The sequence below is a fragment of the Eriocheir sinensis genome, chromosome 31 (assembly GCF_024679095.1).
Source record: "Eriocheir sinensis breed Jianghai 21 chromosome 31, ASM2467909v1, whole genome shotgun sequence".
Taxonomy (NCBI): Eukaryota; Metazoa; Arthropoda; class Malacostraca; order Decapoda; family Varunidae; genus Eriocheir; species Eriocheir sinensis.
In genome coordinates this window covers 10,972,031-10,994,846 of record NC_066539.1, presented here as the reverse complement: position 1 = coordinate 10,994,846, position 22,816 = coordinate 10,972,031, and the positions used below count along the sequence as shown (strand labels likewise).

The following is a 22,816-nucleotide window of genomic DNA, read 5'->3' as shown; positions in this document are numbered from 1 at the left end:
GATGTTACAAGCAGGTGGTGATGTGTGGATGACCCGTTAAGCAAGTTACGATGATGAGAGAGAGAGAGAGAGAGAGAGAGAGAGAGAGAGAGAGAGAGAGAGACTAATGACTTTCCTTGAAAATCTGCTATTTTTCCCTTGTCGTTTCCAACATGCACTGGATATTTTTTTAACCGCAGAAACTCTTCCACCTCGTCCATTTCAATAGAGAACTCCATAGTGTAAACACGTCGATGAGCCGCGTTTATGTGTAGCAAGGAAGTGACTGATAAGGCCGTGGTGACACTGGTGAGCTGCACAGGTGTTTCACCAGTAAAGTATATAGAAAACGGGAAGCGAAACGCGGAGGCGTCCATACACCCGCCGCACGCCAGCAGCGGGTTCCCCTCTGCGACGGGCCGTCGTAAGACAAAGGCCCGTTCCCCCTATTTAGGGGGTAAATCCCTAGAAGAAGAAACGTCAAACACTCTAGTTAGATTCAGAAACACCAAAAAACTTCAAACAAGGTTCATTCGACGACAGAGTCATTTCAAACGGGTGGGGAGTCGTCTGAAACCAGTTTTAAGTCGACTGAACCTATGTACAGTAGGTTCATTCTACTGTGGAGTCACTTCAAATTAGGTTCATTCGACTGCGGAGTCATTTCAAACGGGTGGGGAGTCGTCTGAAACCAGTTTCAAGTGACGGGGAGTCGACGGAACCTAGTTTCATCTGACTGGGGGAGTCTTCTGAAACAGGGAGTAATTTGAAACGGCTACATCGGCACCACAAGGGCAGATATTTTTTTCTTTATTTATAGTCCGCGATGGCCTGCCTGATTCACGGCCTCGAATACATCATCCTGGAGGCATCAAGGCTTCCTCCTCCTTTGAAAACTCCTGAGTCCACAAATGTTCGGAATTTATGGACTATTTTCTTCACTGCTTGTTTATTTATGCTCCGTCAAGTTGATTTTCGCTCGTTTAAGAATTACCTGCTTATGTATATGTGTGGTTTTGGGGGTTCTACGATTGTCTATAGCGTTTTTCAATAGCCTAGAAAATATGAAAATTTCGATACGGATGCCAAAACAAACTCTCTCTCTCTCTCTCTCTCTCTCTCTCTCTCTCTCTCTCCTCCACTATCGATGACCGTCTATTACATCGCTGACGAGCCGACAAAGCAAGTTTCTGAGCCATTGAGCTAAACTATACGGAGGAGACGAGACGCCGCCTTCCTCCATCATCTCCCCCACTCCTTCTCTCTCTCTCTCTCTCTCTCTCTCTCTGGCCCTAAGTAAGTGATAATTAATGTTAATTTGAGCCCCCGGCGTCGAGTAACAAGCCGCCGGAGCTGAGAGGAGGTGACGAGGCGCTCATTAAAGAAGGATAAGCAGGTTACTTTCCACGGGGGCGCCATGTTAGCAGCGAGCCGGCGCCCGAAGTTTGCTCCTACTACTACTACACACACTATCTCTCTCTCTCTCTCTCTCTCTCTCACCACCAGGAGTAGTGTCATATTTGTATAACTTTTTGATGAAACCTTGCCTGGAAAACGCAGTTCTGTTCAGGTCCCGAAATTAGGACATGGAATTACTATAGTACTTAATTCATCGGCACACCACGAAAATGACACCATCCATAAATGAGGCCAAAACTGTACTCAAGCGACTCGACGACCTCTACGCTAGGAAAGAGACGATTACTGGAAAACTTCATAAAAATATAAAGTAAACAAAACTTTTATACACAAACTGATTACTTATTAGTACACTATTTTTCATTCCTTCCTGTGATACAATTATCACACGGGACACTCTCAACTCTGTGGAAACTCACTGCCCAGAATTAAGTACGTAAGTGTAATAGAAGTAGTATTGGTACCCACTGGTTGCCGATATAAATATACAATTAAAATCATGAGAATAGATATTATAATGTATAAGTGCAAAGAAAGAGTTTCGTTTAGTCGGCGCAACATCTGTGGTCATAATGTATAAGTGCATATATCATAATGAACCCCAGGAAAGTTTGGCCCAATTCCCCCTTCAATTCATGGAAACCTTGCCACGTCACTGTACCTAATCTTATGTTATTGTTTCATCTGTGATATTAATTAAGAACGACTGACACATTCATTATTTTTCTATATACATGACACCAGCACAACCATATTCTTCCATGTTGTAAAATTTTTGCTGGCGTGTCTCCCGTTCCACTTTTATTTGTTTGGATTTCCTAGCATCAGGTTTTCTGTTACTAGGGCTTGAGTCTGTACATTCGGTTACCCTGGTAATAACTCTTATTGAAATCTTCGACAAACTACAGTGGATAGACAAACCAGGTGAGTAGCAAGGGGTAATGAGAGGTTGACTAAGTTCCCGCTTCCATGCTCTCGTTTTCTGCGTTTCCACACGAGGCAACGATACTGGCAGACTCAACCAAACAAAACAGTATATGGCCTGGTCCACACGAGGACAACACTGGCAAACAACCAAACCTAACATCACATGGCCTGGTCAAAACGAAGAAAACGACGGTGAAAGTCTCAAACAAACACTATTCTGCTTGATTACAACGAAAAAATGACGCTGGCAAATGCAACCAAATACTGCTTGCCACTCCTGTCTACCATAATTATGCACTTATTCTCCGCCATCTACTACTATTATTATATTCCACAAGTATTTTTTTCGTGCCAGTCTTTCATCCTCTATCCTATCAAGCCTTAACTTCTATCTCACGGTCGCTTTCATGTGCCTTTCCCTAAATGAGCTCCACCCTATGTCACAGAGCAAAAACAATGTCAGTTGCCAATCAAGTTGTTTTTATTTTAATGTAAGGATGTTGTAGGAGTGGTATTCTTGTTCTGTGTATCCTGGGAACCATGGGATTGATGTTTTAAATTTTCCCATTCTGCTTCACTAATTTCACAAGCTGTCCCTCCCCCCTATAGGTCTGTTTCTGTTGTTAAGTTCTAAGTTGTTTGCTCTACTATATTTGTATATTATTACTGATGCTGGGCTTGTTATATAATATTTCCTCTCCCTTAATATGTTTTCCACTTTCTGTAAATTTTTATACTTATTGGTTTGGGCTCTAACTCCATTTTCCCATTGTTCTGTATCCTGGGTTACATTTGTCTTTCATTTCTTCCTTCATAAATCTTTAAGCTGGACATTGACCTCTGGCTTGTTTTTCACTGCTTTCATCTATCTGTCTTTCCTTCCAATATCTATTCTTGAGTATTTCTTGTAATTACTTCAGTTCCCTTTTCCTTTGGTGTGTATTGCAAGTACCCAATCTGTCCTTCCTTTATTTTTTTCATAATGGATGCTCCAATTTCTCCTCTCATGGAATCTGTTTGAGAATACCTTAGCCCCTCAAAATTTACCTGAACACTACACTTTTCTATTTTTTAGGTTCCTCTATTTTTCAGATTTAGTGAATTTTAACATTCATTCAGTGATACTGTATTCTTAGAGAAAACTTTTCAAATTATTACTTTATTACAGCATTTTGCAGTCAATAGTGATAAAAGGATCCAACTCATAATGGCAAGTGCCAACTTATTTGTTATACTTGCCTTCTGCACTGAGGAACTAATCTCAGTATTTATCAAAACTAATTAAAGATATATAATAATTGTAACCCAAAACAACTCTCAGCTTACTGCTGCAGTGAATTTAAGTGAAGGAAAAATACTTTCTTCTAACACATATGAGAAATTTTTGACAAACAAGATGAACAACATCTATCAGGAAAAATAGTGTCAAACACTGGAGTATGACAAGTAATTTAGCAGATGAATACTCTTTTGTCATGAATGGGTGTTGTATTTTGTCTTTGCTATGTCTAGGATTTTATCTTCTTACTTCTTGAAGCAATTTCATATGTTGTTCTAAATTCCTAAATATTTTATTGGTTACTTCTCTGCCTCTTATATCAGTGGGTTGTTCTTTCATATTAAATATAATGATCTAACTCTTCATTTTATTTATGTTCAGTGCACTTATTGCAGCATATGTAATCAGTGTATCAATAATATAATTTGCTTCTTCAGTCAAGCTTGCTAGAGGAAGTGGCCAATCAATCTTTTGTCAGGTTTTCCAGTTTATCATCAACTCTATATGTGACTAACTTAAAAACAGGTTTCTTTGAACTTGAGCCACTGCATTCTTGTCTCATACCCCTATTAATTCCAGTTCAATAACTTTGTGTTCCCCATAACTGATGAGCATGTTATATCCTGGGTATACATTGAAAATTGTGTCAGTCAGTCTGAGATGCACTTGCACTTTATCAGTATTTGAATCATTTTATATATAAATGGAACAAAAGACATTAACAAAATCTACTGATGTTGCTTTAAGTAGCATTTTATTTTCATAACTTTGCAATACTTTAATATGGAAATGTCTTTTTCTATTCTCCCTCCTTCTGGAAACACAGTTTGTTTCCTTTACTTTATTCATTCAATGGATATGCTCCTCTATTTATTTTCCAATTTCAACTGTCATTAAGGTCTTGTATGACACATTTGTTAGTTTAATCAATCTTAGTTCTCTAGATTGGGATGGGCAAGGTGTATGTGTTTATTTCAAGAATAACTATAGAGCTAGTCAAGTGCATAATGTATTGACCCATTATACTGAAAGTGTATATACTGAGATTTTGTTAGAAAACCTCATATATCTTTTAACTGGGTTAAGCTATATCCACAAGAAAAAAATTGAATAAATTATGTGAATTAAATATATTATTAATGCATCAGACAGTGGATATGATTTAACATGGAATGTTCTTGGTGTCCCTGGTACCAGAGCCATGGGGAGCAATACATAACTCATAGCAAACTCTGTCACCCAACATGATGAGCGAGTCCTAGGGAGGCTACTGGTCTAATACAGTCAAGTTTGAAGTAGAACACCTCCTACTCTCTAGTTTCACTCATCTCAGAAGGAGCATAAACTGCAATAAGAGACATGAAGCCAAGAGTGTGCTTCAGCCCCACTCACATTATAAACCATTATCAACTAAAGCAACCTCAACCCCAAATGGCTGCAGTTGGCAAGAGATACCTATGGCTACACTACTAAGACAGGTGCCACTGCTCAAGCTGGACCAGTATAGTCCATCCATTTATCCCTAGCTGAGTAAGTAGTAAGGATGCTATGGCTGCTGACGGGTGTGCTATCTGATATCTCCATTGCCCAACACAATTGCATAGGTTATGAAAATATTCATATTTTCACAAAAAAGGCAAATTTCGCTAACATCATTGGATCAAGCAGTGATTATACAACCATAATGCAATTTTCAAAACTTGGGAGGGTAAAAAAATATAGTAATTATGGTGAATAGAAATAAGTGAATAAACAATTAATGTGTATACCACATTTTACAAATATACCTCGTTTTCAGGTGAATTTTATGTACTATGAGAACCAACAGTTTATTCTAAAATTGATTCTATAATTGCTCCAAATATCAAAAATAAAAATTAAATGTCATAATTTACATCTGTAAACTGTAAACTTTTCACTCATGACCTTAACCCGTTACCAGCAACGGGCCAAATGTGTGGCTTTACCATGTACCAGCGACAGGCCAAATTTTTGCCATGATATAAACCCAAAAAAATAGATGATGCATAAACTGATCACAAATGTGTTGATATATATTATGAAATAGTTTGCATAAGTGATGATTTTTTCTCACTTTTCTCATTTAGTGGGGCCTTTAAGAAAAATGATCCCCGCAACTACCATGCATGAAAATACATCACAACTCAACCTCATCCCTAGCTGGGGGTGTAAGTACTGAGAGCCATTAACACTGTGCACAAGGTAGCTGACTTCAATTCCAACAAATGGTCAGTAGTGAGATTTCAAAGAGGCTTCATTATCCAGACTTCCATCATCTCTCACCAGCAGAAACACCTACACACTGCAGACCTATCCATGACAATGCCAGTGTTGTTCATCTACATTGACTGACTCAGCTCAACAAATGTTCAAACCGTATGCAGTGATTTAACATATAAATGCATATACTATACATCTCATCTCCGAGTATAGACCTGTTTAAGCGGCGTCTCCATCACTCCCTCGTAGACGAATTCCTCAGCTATGTGGACAATTTGACACATCTCAATTCCCTTGTGTTCCTTCCGACTAAAAGACTTTTTTCTTGAATTCTGACCATGTACAACTAAAACTACCTGGAAGATACATTCAACCAGCCATACTAGTCTTCCTCTGGCCCAACCACTTGCATGCAACACACTGAAATGGAAGCTCGTACGCGATTCTTCTCATGTCGGGTGATTTAGCGTTGGAACTCCTTGCCCTCTGATATGGTTAATGTTCCCAGCCTTCCAACTTTTAAGTCTAGGCTACAGTTATTTCTGAATGATAATTAAACTGTCCTCCTTTTAATACCTTTTCTAACTACTTCTCTTATAACTTTTAATTCTATTGTTCACTTCTAATTTTATGATAAGCTGAAGCTATGTCATTTAAATTGTAAGACACACTTAACCAGTCACTATATGTAAATTGTATTAGTAGTGCTGCCTGCTCGCCTGACTGGAGTGTCCGGCTGTTAGTTTTGGGCTTTGCCTTCTCTGCCCAGTCTAGGCTAGTTGCTAGTTGGTATGGTGAGAATACCATGCTGCAGGTCACCCCCCTTCCATGACCTGTCATAGCTGGTCAGACACTGGATCAGTGGTGGTGGGCTGGGACAATAATGCGCCGGGCACCTGTATAGGTGCATAACACGCATATTTGTGTTGGCTGTTGGGGGGACGGGGGAGCCGAGTGTGCAGGGGAGGGAAGTGAATCAAGTGTAGTTGTTAGTGTTGGTGTGTTGTGGTGACAAGTGAGTATGTATTTGTTTTCTGAATGAGAACCAGGTAAGAGCCTGCCAGGGCCCATACGGTACTGTTACGCCACACCCTACCACACACCATACTTATAAAGCTAACACTTCGTCTCAGGCTCGTCCTGAGTGTTAGACTTACCATGAGTAGCTTAAGTTGGTCCCGGTGTAGTGTTCCTGGCTGTCCCACTATTCCTGGCTATCCTCCCGCGAAATGCGCATGCTCAGAATCGAATGTAAACAAACAGACTTGTTGATAAACAGAGCTGTTCTCACGCATCCCCCGACAACATGGCTTTGCTCACTTCGCTGCCTCCCCATCATGAACCTATGAAGCCCTCTAGCTCCCCAAAAGAAATAATCTGCAAGAATTACGGTCCTGCATATGCACATGAAGAGTTTTGTTTTGAAAATATCAATATTCTATCTCCCGAGAATTTACTCATGACTAAATGCATGAAGGCTATTTATTGGCCCCTCACTTCACTTATTACAAACAGTGCTGTACTGGATGACCCAGGATGAGACATGTGGTTCTGGGTATATGACATTTCCCTGGTTCTGTGGGCAGACGCCACACCACCACCTCCCCAGCCACCCCCATCACAAAACGAGGGGCTGGGGCTCCTCCCTCACTTTGAGATGCAGGGGTCCCGTAGACTTGCCCTGCACCACTCACGGGCGCCAGGTTAACGTGGCGCGGATGCATCAATGGTTAGGTCTTGGCAGGGAGGTGTTATAGGCCCCACCCGACCCATGTCAGGGGATGGACTGCTGACCATGGGCACTAAGCACAATAAACACGTCAAACACATAATATTAGGCTACACTCACCGGGAGGGGCAGAGCTGTCACACTCCGGGCCGAGGTGATCAGTGAGGGGGCGTGTCGTGGCGGCCATTAATTTACGACGGTGCCAGATTATCGTACTCAGCCTCATATATCTACCAACTTCCAACCCAAAAAACTGTCTCCTGGGCCCCATTAACTAGATTCATTTATATCTATCGTTAAAATAGTTAATTCCTGATGTTTCTTGGCAATAGTTAGGCGTTAAAAACCGGTAAATACTAGGCTCTGAGTACGATAATCTGGCAACGGCGGCCATGACACAGCTCGGCTACTGTATCAATCGAAACATTTACGTGTTTTCACAGTCTTGGGTCGTGAGGTAACTTAATGGCGGACACACTAATCAAATATCACTTGCTTCCCCAGTAAATTTGTGGAAAAAAGTCAAGAGCACCCACATCGCGTTTTCTCTCAGCTGCGGTGAACGAGCAAGTGAACAACGCCACCAGATTATCGTACTCACCGCCACTTTTGCCTGATTGTCGTACTCAGACCCTCGTATATACCGGTATATACCTGGCCCATAAATGTTGCCAAGAAACACAAATAATCCACCATTTCAACGATAACCATATATGAAGGCAGTTATTTGGGTGATGAAAGCAGTTTTGGGGTCGGAAATTGGCAAACATAAGAGGCAGAGTACGACAATCTGGCAACATTGCTCACCACACTATTTTTCGATATCTGAGCCATAATTACTGCAAAGAACATGAATTATTTAACGATTTTAGCAATAACTTCAATTGAATATCATTACTTGTGTGCGTATGACAATGTTAGCCCTGAGATGTCTTGCCAGCAGTGATGCCATTTTAGCGGATTTTTTGCTAAATCTGGCGGCATTGCATGTTAATCTAGCGGGAAAAATCTTAGAATTGACAAGAGTAACTGACGGATTTTCAAGGCCAATCTGGCAGCAATTTTTTATAGTTTCACGTTCACCTATCATCTGGCGGATTTTTTAGGCCATCCTAGCGGATTTATAAATTTTGAGTTGGCAACACTGCTTGCCAGACTACCACAGGTGAAGCTAGAGTTTAGAAGATAGCAAGATAGTAAAAGATTGTGTGATAGCATGGAGTGGAAGTAATTCATGGGAGAGTTGACAACTAATAGACTGAAGTTTAAAAATTCCATTACCAAGCAGCATGATTGAATTATAGTTACATTTTTATCTAATCAGAGTCCATCTCATATATTTTTTTTATAAGCTGCCGAACAATGTTGGTTTAGTGACTGTGTTGTAGTCAGTAGGGTGTATGTTGTAGCAGGTCCCTTTCACTGGCTGATATTTTATTCTTCCTTCTAAAATACATTATTTAAATATTTATTACTTTTTCTTGTTTACTTCACCTGGCCACTACAGAAAATGAGGTCCATGAAGCTGATGATGTTTTGTTGTCAGTGCTTATTCAATTAATATTTTTTCAAACAAATTTATTCTTCAAATATTTACATCATGGCAGTTAATTCTTCTCAGTCCCATAAGTAGCTCCACAGTAAAGGTATTTGAGGTTTGTTGCTTTTAAACACACCACATTAATCTAAAATGCTTGTTCAAATTGTTCTTAATCTTTATCAGTAAGAACTGTACAACTTTCAAAGAGTTCATCAAATCCTCCCATTTTCCAGCCAAGTCTCACTTCACATCTGAATCGGTTTATCTGTAAGAAGATTTACAATGAGTATTGAAATTCATGCTTATCATTCTTGTTATTATCCACATTCAGATTCTCTCACCTCTTAATCTTGCATAGGCATCACTCAATTTGTTTACTCTGTTTTATCTATATCTCTGCCTCCAAGACCAGTAAATTAAATGTTTTTCTGTTCATTGATATCTGATCTTTACCATTTATCTTTCAACATTATAGTCTAGATATTTTAATGGCACTAGTTTTAGGTTTCTAATTAAATATTTTATTAACAATTTTGAAAACAAATGCTTACAATAGCTGCATATATCCACTCGACTTGGGTAGTAAAAAACTTATATCATATCAACATCCTCTTTATGAGCCCATCCATTACATACTAAAGTCTCTGCCCACCATGCCAGCTACTACCAAGGATACACACAGTTCATTCACTAAGGCAACATACACATATACTTAAGATTATTACATGTAATGGTACATAATAATCTACATGAATAAGTATCGGAAGTTTAGTATATGGAAATTCTGCGTTTTGTGAGTAACTCCGGCCTTTGTTTCAGGTCATTGCTGCTGTGTCCTGCCTCTGGGTGGCCTGTGAGTGTACCAGAGGAGCCTCACCACAACACCTGCCAGCTGCTGTAAGTACACCTGTTAAGGCACCAGTAATCAGCTTTATGTTATTGTTATTTATGTATGTACTGTCAAATGGGAGTTTAGTGGAGAGGATTGACTGGTGAGAGAGAGAGAGAAAAGGTAGCAGCAGGTGGAGGGTTCAGAAGGGACATAGGGAGGAGTATGAGAGGAAGGAACCCCTGCATCTCAAAGGGGGAAGGGGCCCATTAGACCCTTTTTTCGAGCCATGGTGGTGCAACCGTGGCACCCGCCTGTAGGACTCGGGGTTAAACTTCAGAGGGACTGTGTGTGGGTTCCTGGAATGTCCTGAGCCTCTTGAAGGTTCATCGACTGCCTTGGTTACCGCATGAGGTCAGAAAGCTGGAGGGGGATTTGGTGAGACTCCGTGAGAAGAGGAGGTCTGGCAGGGGTGAGACCAGTAGTGGGGTACACCTACTACTGCTCCAACATGAACAATGGTGCCTGTCCTGCCCACTGGTAAGGTAGATTGATATGGTTGAGAATGCATGTCTAGGTGGGAGTATGTGACTCTTGTGAAATTGTCATATATGAATAAGAACAAGACTGCTGCCATGGCCACACCGTCAAGGGCATTAAAGGAGAGTTCCCGGAAAGAAAAAAAGCTTTAGATAGATGGATAGGTAGATAGATGAATAGAGATAGGTAGATAAACTGTTATTTCTATGTATGTATTAAAAAAAAGACAATACCAGCAAGCATAATATTTTTGTACTGCTTTTAATTTTATCACACTGACCTGACTTTATTTTACTGTTATTCCAAACATTTTCATTTTATTTTTAGACATGTCTAGAAGTATTACTGTACATGTAACCTTGCAGTCAGTACCTGTAGGTTTTTGTGGGAAGGCGTTGATAGTATGGTTGGAACTGAACAGATGTGGTAGATGATGGAAAATATGTACGTTTAGGTGTGTGTGTGTGTGTGTGTGTGTGTGTGTGTGTGTGTGTGTGTGTGTGTGTGTGTTAACCTATTTGTGGCATATAGGAAATTAGCTATGTTTCTTGGGTCCCGCCTCTGAGTCTCAATCGGTCCAATTCAACTTTGATTTAATTGAAGTTTTTGAAATGGACAATCTTTGTGTGTGTGTGTGTGTGTGTGTGTGTGTGTGTGTGTGTGTGTGTGTGAAAGTTTTGGGCATGGATTATTACGTTAGGTTCATTGAAGTTTTCGTATAACGTGCATCACCACCATAGAGCCATCTCCCTCACCATCATCACCACCACCACCACTATCATCACCATAACCATCACCATCAGCATCAGCACGCGGCGGCCAGACCCACCAGACCTGCCTCGCTGCTGAACGTCAAAAATAAGAGAGGTAAAAATGAACGCGCGGCACCTGTGGCGTGGAGGCGAGCAGCTGGCGAGGTCGTCAGTCGAGTCGTGGCAGCGTGCGCGGTGGATCTGTGACGGTGCAGCGGGGAGCGTCCGGTCTTAGGCACCATTACTGACGTTATTCCAGACCTCATAACGCTTAGTGGAGTGCCGGAGGGATATTTTGTGTACCCGTGTTACCTCTTTTCTGGATATTACCACCCGGGACATAAGACCATTCGTTGCACAAGTGAGTACCCGCATTCTATCTCTTCATGTATGTGTGTATGCATGTCAGTGTATGTGTTAATATGCAGAACAAGTCACGGCGCTTTGGAAACCTGGAGTCCGGCCACCTACACGTCTCGCGGTGACCCCTATTCTATGTGACCTTAATAGTTAGCCAGCCAGGCCTTCACACTTTTCCCGGCCTCAGGATACCACAAGCTCTCCACTCCATGATGCTGCACCTTCTCCTCAATCTCCTCCTCCTCCTCTCACTTAACCTTCCTTCTTGACGTCTTGTTTCGGCTTTGGGTGAGGCCTCCTCGAGTGTATGCCATCCAGTTATCTGTCTTGTTCGAGTCGCCGCTGATGGAAAAATACGAATTTAAAAGGAACGTCTGACAGTTGGTTGCTAAATACTTCCAACCATCGCTCCTCGCATCCTTCTACTCAAGACTGCACCGTGCTTGCCTTTGCTTGTGTTCATAACCTCGTGTGTCTTAAGAGATGAAGATATAGACGACTAAAGAAGAGGTATAGACTCTCAGCTGTGCCTTGGGATTGTAATATAAGACAGTGGTGCAGTTTAGTGGAGCGTTCAACATTGCCTTAGATTGCACCGTGCTTGCCGTACTGTGTTCATCGTTGTAGAGCAAGTGTTCTTCACAAGGGGGATTTAATTAATGACTCTTAGCTGTGTCTTACGAGTGTATTAATAGGAAAGTAATTAAGTTTAGTCTTGTGTTTAACATTTGCCAAGACTCGACCGTGCATGCTTTTGCTTGTGTGCTCATATCATAACTTCGTGTATCTTAAGAATTACTCACAAACGAAGATATAAAGCGTCTTAGCTGTGTCTTAAAAGTGTAATAAAGCAGTAATGCAGTTTTGCCGAGCGGTCAGTATTGCCCAAGACCGCACTGTGCTTGCTTGCGTGGGTTCATCATTGTATTATTAGAGTTCTTCACAATGGGGAATTTAATTAAAGGCTCTTAGCTGTGTCTTAGGAGTTCAATAACAGGAAAATAATTAAGTTTAGTCGAGCGTCCAACATTGCCCAAGCCTTCACTGAGTTTCCTTGTCTAGTGTTCATAACTTCATGTATTTTGAGAAATCGTCACTAACGTGGACGTAATGACTCTTAGCATTATCTTAAGAATTTAATAATAGAGTAATGCGGTTTAGTCGGGGTGTTAGCATTGCCCAAGACTGCATCGTGCTTGGTTCACTGTGTCCATGGATGTATCGTAAGAGTTTTTCACAAGGGAAGTGGGATGGAGAGCTGATTTAACGGCTCTCAGATGTATAATGGGAATGTTATAGCAAGGAAAGGCAGTGCAGTAGATGAATAGCCTACTTCCACCCCATCACATACTAGACTTCACCTTGCTTGCATATGTGTTTCCGTGTGTCAAAAAGTTCCTCTCACTTGCAGATTTAAATTAAGGCTCTGAGATGCATCCCGGGAATGTGATAGCGAGGAAAGGCAGTGCAGTAGATAAATAGCCTACTTCACCTTGCTTGCATGTGTTTCAGTGTGTCTAAAAGTTCCTCTCACTTACTGATTTAAAGGCTCTTAGATGTATCCCAGGAATGATATAGCGAGGAAAGGCTGTTCAGTAGATAAATAGCCTACTTCCAGCCCATCACATGCTAGACTGCACCTTGGCTTCTATTTATTTGTCCGTGTGTGAAAAGTTCCTCTCACTTGCAGATTTAAAAGCTCTTAGATGTATCCCGGGAATGTTATAGCGAGGAAAGGCAGTGTAGTAGATAAATAGCCTACTTCCACCCATCACATGCTAGACTGCACCTTGGTTTCTATGTATGTGTCCGTGTGTGAAAAGTTCCTCTCACTTGAAGCTATGAAGGCAAGGCAGTTAGGCGTGTCTCGGGAAGGTGAAGTGAAGTAAGGCAATATAGCTGATAAATCTTCCCAGCTTTCACACGCTAGGCTGCACCGTGATGTTTTGTTTCTGTTCATGTGTGACAGAGTTAGGATTAGGACCTTCATGAGTCGAGTTTACTGGTCATCTCTCTCTCTCTCTCTCTCTCTCTCTCTCTCTCTCTCTCTCTCTCTCTGAATATTATATGCTGTGCTTTCAACATACAGATCTCTAGATACATTAAGACTCTTAGGTTCTTCAAGAGTACATAGGCTATATCAAGGCTCTTCGGTCTGTCCTGAGAATGAGTAAGTGATGCTGGACTTTCAACATATGGGCTTCTAGATACATAAAGGCTCTTAGGTTCTTCACGAGTAGACATGTAAAAGCTCTTCGGTCCGTCCTGGGAATGCAATAGTAAAGTAAGGCATCGGTTGTGTTTTTCTGCGTAGTTCTGGTCAGTGCTTGCCTATCTGTGTTCATGCATCGTTAGCGTTCCTCACAAGTGGGATACAAAGGCTCATGGATTTGGCTCGGGAATGTAGTACTGACGCAAGGCAGTGTAGTTAGAGCCACTTAAGGTTCCGTGGGTTACTACTTAATTAACTTAATCTTCCCAATGGACTCAATACGTATTTACACTCCGGTTTTTTTTTATCTATTTTTTTTTTTTACATCAAGGGAGACAGCTCAAGGGCAAAAGATAACAGCAACGAAAAAATAAAAAATAAAGAAGAAAAAAAACTTATGGACGCCACCAATACTTTCACGTTATCTGTCTACAATGAACCTTACAGATGCAATAGAACAATGTCACTTTAGTAAGTTAGTTTAAAGAAAAGTCACTAGAGTTTATATAGAAACCGAAACACCATATGATGAGAATAAGAGGAAAATGTAAAAGAAATTTAAGCACTTCACGGTTTGATGAAGCTCTCGCACACACACACACACACACACACAGCCCATCACATCACATCACCCCACACAACACCCCATCCCACCCCACCCAACAGCACATCACACAACACACTAAAAAACATCATCAAAGAAAAAACTAACAAGATCTTTAAGGAGACGCCGAGCTTATAGAAGAACAAGAAAAGTAAGGAAAAAGAAAATAAACTGACGGGCCGCAGGAACATTGAAATTTATGGCTGTGCGGCGGCTTGCGAATTTGTGCCTCGTCATTGTGATTAATTGTTCAGGAGGAGGAAGAGGAGGAGAAGGAGGAGGAGGAGGAGGAGGAGGAGGCTTGGTGATCGTGTGGCCTGACAATCCCTCATATGTGACTCCTTAACGTCCTCACCACTCATAACGTATAATTAATCGTTACACACGGATGATATGGTTCGTCTATGCATATTTATTCTTTTATTTGATATTTTAAGTTATTTAGACGGATGAGTCACAACATTACTTAATTGCGTATATACCTTCGTCTTTGTTCCTCATACAAACCTTTAATAACGGCACCAAATATGTTAATGAAAGGAAGAAATGAAGGAAGATTGTATAGGGCGCAATGATAGGAAGAAGGAAGGAAGGAAGAATAGGAAGAACGCAGAAATAGAAGGAAGGAAGAATGGAAAGGATAGTGTTAGGAAAAAGAAAGGAAGGAAGGAAAAAAAGGAAGGAATGATAAAAAAGGACATGCACGATGAAAATAAGAAAGAAGGAAGGAAGAAAAGGAAGAACGTAGAAATAGAAGGAAGGAAGAATGGAAAGGACAGTGTTAGGAAAAATAAAGTAAGGAAGGAATAACAGAGAGTACACGATGAAAGTAAAAAGGAAGGAAAGATGGGTAGATAGAACACATAAATAGCAGGAAGGAAGAAGAGAAAGGAGAAAGAGATACGACAAGAAAGGAAAGAGTAAGGAGAGACGGGAACCTTTTTTTTTTCTTATTTACAATCATTAGAACATTCAATTACCTGTAACGTTTTTTTTTTTTTTGTGTGTGTGTGTGTGTGTGTTAGAATCTTCAGTAATCCGTAACGTTGTTTAGCACACGGCAAATTAATGGGTTAGTCTGTCAGTACGATAATTATTCAAAGTCGTACGTGACAGGAGAATCTAATAATTCCTTGCCAGGCTGCTCATAACCTCGTATCAGTCTCTTAATTGATTACTATAAAAAAAAAAAAAGAAAGGCTGCAAGAGAAATTAATGTTATGACTTGGTGGAACATTATTATTTTTATTTTTTTTACTTCGTTAACAAGATCTTTGGTTTGGGTTCGATGTCATTATGAAAAAAAAATTAGTATCGTCTGATTCTGTATAACGTCGCTTCTCTCTCTCTCTCTCTCTCTCTCTCTCTCTCTCTCTCTCTCTCTCTCTCTCTCTCTCACACACACACACACACACACCAGCTGCTCATCTTCGCGGCGTCGTCGGTCGTGCATGACGTTCCTGCATTCCACAAAAGCTCCTGATTAATGGCCTCCCAGAAGAAGAAGAGAAATAAAAAAAAACACAAACAAATTACCCATTGTTTGTGTTCTAATCGTCTATAATGTCACCGTGATGCACTGTGGGGGGATTCGAACACTGGGATGGAGGAGAGGGGAGTGGGGAGGGAAGGGAAATTGAGGTGGGAAGTGTTTATGACCCCCAGACACTTTGATATTGATGTCATTTATATACCAGTCGCAATATTTGATTTTCACAAGGAATTTTACGTACGGTATTTTAAAGGTCAGCCTGTTAATAGATGAGTTAAAGTAATCCTTTCTAAATCGTGGGAGGGAGGGGAAGGTGAATTGAAGTGGGGTGTGTTTGTGACCCCCAGACACTTTAATATTGATGCCATTTATATACCATTCACAATATTTGATTTTCACAAGGAATTTTACGTATTTTAAAGGTCAGCCTGTTAATAGATGAAGAGTTAACATAATCAAAGTGGGGAGTGTTTATGACCTACAGACAGTTTACCCTTGATAGTATTTATATATTAGTTACAGTATTTGATGTTCACAAGGAATTTTACGTATTTTAAAGGTCAGCCTGTTAATAGATGAAAAGTTAACATAATCAAAGTGGAATCAAAGTGGGGAGTGTTATTACCTACAGACAGTTTACCCTTGATAGCATTTATATATTAGTTACAGTATTTGATGTTCACAAGGAATTTTACTGATTTTAAAGGTCAGCGTGTCAATAAAAGAGGAGTTAATATAATCCTATCTAAATCGTGTGGGGGTGAAGGAAAGGGGAAACCGAAGTGGGGAAGTGTGTTTATGACCTACAGATAGTTTACTTTTACTTCCATTTGTATATCGGTCGCAATATTTGATTTTCACGAGGAATTTTACAGATTTTAAAGGCAACCTGTTAATGAATGAAAAGCTAATATATTCTTACCTAAATCTCGTTCTTTGTGATGTCGAAATATTATAACCTTTCCTCTGTGTGTGTGTGTGTGTGTGTGTGTGTGTGTGTGTGTGTTAGGTGTCACGTATTTTAAGTGTATATTCTATGGGACTTTTTGTATGTAAGAAGTAATTCAAATTTTATAGAAACTGTGATCAATAAACTATCTCTCTATCTATTCATCCATCTATCTATCTATGTCTGTGTGCGTGTGCGTGAAATTATCAACAAGGAGGAAGGGAAATTCACGGCAGGGATTCGATTGTGTGTTATTACCATGGGAAGAGAATAATAATAAGTGTTAAGGTGTGTTTGTTGTGTGTTGAAGTGGTGTTGGGTGTGTGTTGTTCCCACAGTATAAGAGTCACGCATTTGTGGTATGAACGTGTGTGTGTGTGTGTGTGTGTGGTCAGATTCTTTTGTTTGTTATTGGTTTTGTTTTTATCGTTGTTTTTGTTGTAGTATGTGTAGTGTAGCAGCAGTGAGATAGGTGTGGGTGTATGTGTGGGTGTGTGAAAGAGTGTGGGAGTCTGTGTGTTGGTGAAGAGTTGGGGGGTGCGCGGTGGTAATGTCGGGAGATCTGTATCAGTCCTGTGTGTGTCGCGTCCAAGGCTGTGCAGTACACGTGTAGCGCCGAGGAGAGGGAAGTGGTTGCGATAAGCCTCGGGGACCAGACCAGACAAAGGAGACTGTACGTTGGCCTTTACACATCTGCCCGTTTATGAAAATAGTTACGTTTCCTGGTCGGTTCTTTCCCTTTTTAACACACCTTTCCCTTTTTGGAGACTATTATAACTGGCCTTTTCCCATTAGGACCTTCATGAAAAGATTGGGTTTACTGGTTATTTTGTTTTCCTTTTTAAAACTATATCATGCTGGCCTTTCAACATTTGGAACTTGATGGAAATAGTTGAGTTTCCTGGTCCGTTTTTCCCATTTTATTTAATATTTCCAACAGTTCATATGTAGCTTTTTGGAGACTATACTGCCATTTCAACATTAGGAGCTTTATGAACATAGTTGTTGGGTCGCTTTTTTCCACTCCCCCCCCTCTCCACACACACACACACACACACACACACACACACACACACACACACACACACACACACCATTGATATGTAGCTTTTGGGTGTCTCCATTTGCGGTTGATAGGAAAACAACTGAACTGAAGTGGCTATTTGATATTTGAAACTTCATGTAAACTTTGTGCCTGCCCCCTTTTGTTGACCTAGTTCTCTGTTTATCTATCTATCCTTCCGTCTGTATCTCTCCATCAATCTCTATATCGTGTAACCGGTTAAGTTGAATTGTATAAGATTTTAACATTACGTACAGAATATCGTCCCGCATAGTGGACCCCCCAAATGAAGGTTTACATACTCCGTCATGTTCTGAAGGACTGTTTGCTTGAATGTCACGCTCACCTTGAAGAGTGTTATGTCTAGAATGTTTAGCTAAGTCTTGCAGCAATGTGTGGCCAGAAAAGTTATATCTACCTGTATATGTATCTGTCCATCTATCTATATGTACCTATCTATCTATGTGTCTGCATATTATATTTAAAATGTTTAGCTAAATCTTGCAACAGTATGTGGCCAGTAAACGTGTATGTATTCATCCATCTATCTGTATGTATGTATTTGTATCTATTTATCTATCTATCTTTCCATCTCTACCTACCTATCTATCTATCTATCATCGGTCCTCGTCATGCACTGGTATGTATAGGTATTATGTATATAGAAATGTGCTGAATATACCCGAGCACCTCTGACTTCATCTAAACATTGTGACACGAAACTAAGCACTCTAACACATACACTCTACACACCTCTATATACACAATCCCTACAGACCAGCGCCTCACCCCCCCGTTAGTAGGTAGATAACTATTGATCAAGGTTCGACCCTCTCCTCCTCTCTCTTTCTCTTACTTGGCTGGGCTCTCACGTCTTGTCCCGAGATCGCCGTACCTGCCACAGACTCTTTAACATGAAGGAAGCGGGACATGGTATACCTACGTGAATGATATGTTTATTAGTGTACGGGTTGAATCATAATTATCATCATCATCATCTCATTAACCTGATTGGCTCTCCACGTGACAACCTGAATAATTATGTCACACCTTTGTTAATATTGAGAAGTTGGATATATTACTACTACGTGAATGTATGTGTGTGTGTGTGTGTGTGTGTGTGTGTGTGTGTGTGTGTGTGTGTGTGTGTGTGTGTGTGTGTGTGTGTGTGTGTGTGTGTCACTTGAATTTCATGATGACAAAATTACTCGTGGAATCGTGTGTGTCAGCGAGGAAGTTAAATTGTGTGTTGGACTTCTGAAGAATACGAGCTTATAATGACATTGTTTTTATCATTATCTTTCGGTGTAATTGTTTTTAAAGGGACGTACATGTAAAATTAATACAGGTACGGTAACACTTTCTCTTCTTTTGGTCTGAGTACCTTTCATTATGTAGGTGTTTGCTATGAGAAGTAGAAGTCCTGAGAGAGTGTAATCAGAGGTAGGAGCAAGCAAAGTGGTGGCTATAGTGTGAGGGGAAAGGAATAAGACGCATGAGTAATGGTACTGAAGTGGGAAAGTGGTGGAAGAGTATGTGTTAAGAAGGGGGGGGGGGGTTGTGGAGGAGGGGAAAGGGCAGGTGAGTGAGTGAGTGAGTGAGTCATGATGTAGGTATCGATTGCTCTGTTGCTTATGTGGACGTGCTGAGACACACACACACACACACACACACACACACACACACACACACACACATGTTTCCCCCTCTCTCATACACCAAACAATAGACTTTCAAAATCTCCAAAACACACAAACGAACACACACACACAATACCGATAGCTACTGAAATACTACTACTACTACTACTACTACTACTACTACTGCTACTACTAACGGCTGTGTTGTCATAATGGGGCGAATAGTTACCATGGAAACGATACTTGGGGGGTGGGGTGGGTGGGGGGGGAGAGGAGGTATGGGGAGGGCCGGGGAGGAAGAGAGAGAAAAAGAGAGTGGGGCGGGACACACACCCTCTACCTCTCCCTCTCTCTCTCTCTTTCTCTCGCTCTCCCTCGCCAGGTAAAAGGTAAAGGAAGAGCAGGAGGAGGAGGAGGAGGAGGGGGAGGAGGAAGGAAGGAATGTTGCCCCGCCATAACGCATCCGGCGGGGCATGGGGTGCAGAGGGGGGGATGAGGGATGGGGAGGAAGAGGAAGTGGGAGAGGTGGGAGGAGAAAGGGGCCGAGCGTTGGTCTGGGTAAGTGTCTGTCTGCAAGTCTTTGTTGGGGCGTTGAAGTCGAAGGTGGGAGAAAGGGGATGGGAGGGGGAGGGAGGGAGACGGGGGGGAGGGGAGATAGAATTGAATGGGGATTGGTAGGGGGTAGAAGGAGAGACGTAATGGGAAGAATAGGGAAGAAGGGTTAGAGGGGGAAGGGGAGATAGATATAAAGTTGGGTTGGAAGAGTGGAGGGAGGTAAGAGGGATCGGGAAGATTGGAGGAGGTGGACGATGGAGGGGTAGGAAGGGAAAAGATGGGGCAGAGGTGATGGGAATGAGGGAGGGAGGGAGGGGGAAGAGGGGAGATCGAAGTGGAGGGAGAGAGAGAGAGAGAGAGAGAGAGAGAGAGAGAGAGAGAGAGAGAGAGAGAGAGAGAGAGAGAGAGAGAGAGAGAGAGAGAGAGTGGGGGGGGGGGTCCATGTGAGGGGGGCGGGGTGATGGAGAGGGATGTTAGTGTCTCAGGTGATGAGGCGTGGGCCGTTCTGCATCATCTGTGTCTGTCTGTCTGTATATTTTATGTCTGTCGTTCCCTCTGTTTCGTGTATTCTTTCACCTCCACCACCATCACCTCCACCACCACTACCACCACCACCACCACCACCACCATCATCACCATCATCACAACCACCACCATTTTTATTATACACTTTCATATCACAATCACTACAATCATATCCACCTGTGTGTGTGTGTGTGTGTGTGTGTGTGTGTGTGTGTGTGTGTGTGTGTGTGTGTGTGTGTGTGTTGTTTTGCTCTTTACTTAATGTCAGGTGTGTGTATTTTAAGTCACTCTGATGACCTGTATGTTTGTGTGTGTGTAGTTTTTCTTTGTCTTTATCCTGTTAGCGTTTTTTTTTTTTGTGACTTTTATTATCTTTTGTATGTTTGTATTTATGACCTTTTCTTTCTCTTTTTTTCTTTCTTTGTTTATTTTCTTTAACAGGTGACTATATAATGTTTCCGAATATGTGCTTCCCAAATACTTCAGTTTGTTTACTCTTCCGCTTGTTTGCTTATCTCTCCTCGGCTGTCTGTTTGTTTATGTCTGCGTCTATCTGAGAGTGTGATCTGTCTCCATCTGTAAGTCTGTCTGCCCACCTGTCTTTGTCTATTTACATGTCTGTCTGTTTGTCTGCCTAATCATATGATGCATCTTTCTTTTCTTATCACCCTGGATGTATGTCTCTATATCTGTTAACTGTCTGTGTCTGTCCATTTTCTTTCCGTATGTCTGTCTGTCTGTTTCTCCTCACTGGATGCATGTGCCTCTGTCTGTATCTGTATGTCTCTATCTATCCTTTTGTCTGTCTAACCTCAACAATTGGGCGATGCCTGCTCCCTTCCCTTCCCCTGCCTGTCTGTCTATTTGTCTGTCTGTCTGTCTCCCAAGTCACTAGTGCCTGCATACGTCTACCTGCCTATCTGTCTTTCCGTTTACCTGTCTGTTTAACCGCATCAAATGAACGGCGTCTGCTTCTTATGCTTCTCCTGTCTGTTTGTCTGTGTATCCCAAAAAATTGTGTCTGCATACGTCATCCTCTTCCTCTGCATATCCGTCTGTGTGACTGAATGGCGTCTGTTTGTCCTTCCTCCCCACTCCCCACTGACCCTCACCTGCCTGTGTTTGTCTGTACCGGTGGGGCAGGTAGGATTCACCTTTCACCCAGCGTCCGGTGTGGCGGCTGGCGGCCAGGTGCGACGGGAAGGAACGGAAGGGGAGCAGCTGGGGAAAAATGTAGGAAAGGGAAAGAAGGGAAGAGTAGGATGGAGAGGGAAGAAGGAACGGAAGGGGGGAAAAAGGAAGGAGAGAAAGGATAGGGTGAAAGGGGAATAGAGAGGTGGGTAGAGGGGGAAGGAACGAATGGGGAACAGTGGGGGAAAATGAAGGAAAGGGAAAGGGGAAAGGGGTAGGATGAAGAGGGAAGAAGGGAGGAAAGGTTGGATAGACGGGGAGAAGAGGAAGGAGGGAGGACTAAAGGAAGTGAAGAGGAGAATAGAGTGAAAGAGAAGTGGAGATGGAATAAAAGGAATGGGTCGGGGACAAAGGAATACATGTTGGGAAAAGAGGGGCAGAGGTACCGTAGGATAGAGGGGAAGGAAGGGAAGTGAGGAGGAAGTGGATAGAGTGAAAGGAAAGTGGAAACAAAATTAAAAGGAAAAGAGAAAAAAAACAATACAAGAGAAAAGGAGGAAAAAATAATGAAAAGAGAAAGTGGAGATAAGAAGGACAAAGGAGATGAGAGCAATGTAGGAAAAGCGAAAGTGAACACGTAAAAGAAGGAAAATGACAGGTAAAGGTAAATATCATGAGAAAGGGAGGGAGTGCATGCAACTTTGAAGGAAAAAAGAGAGTTGGAAGACAAGGTGAGCGGGGAATGACGTGTTTAGGGGGAATTGAGGCCGAGAAGGAGGAGGAGGAGGAGGATATGTAGGGAAAAAATAGGAAAGAAAATGATTGCAAAGAGAGGTCGAGAGAGAGAAGGAGGAGGAGGAGGATACGTAGGGAAAAAAATAGGAAAGAAAATGATTGCAAAGAGAGGTCGAGAGAGAGAAGGAGGAGGAGGAGGATACGTAGGGAAAAAAATAGGAAAGAAAATGATTGCAAAGAGAGGTCGAGAGAGAGGAGGAGGAGGAGGAGGAGGATGATACGTAGGGGAAAAGAGAAAAGGAGAGATAAACCGAT

At 41.7% G+C, this 22,816-nt stretch overlaps 1 protein-coding gene across 3 annotated transcripts in view; it reads left to right on the top strand.

The window, feature by feature from the left end:
• Positions 1–11,386: 11,386 nt before the first annotated feature.
• Positions 11,387–22,816, top strand: part of LOC127005916 (uncharacterized) — a 150,781-nt gene continuing 139,351 nt past the window's right edge. For all 3 annotated transcript variants that reach the window (XM_050875312.1, XM_050875310.1, XM_050875311.1), the window contains exon 1: positions 11,387–11,596. The gene's annotated coding sequence lies outside the window, so the exon portion shown is untranslated. The remainder of the gene's footprint in view (positions 11,597–22,816) is intronic.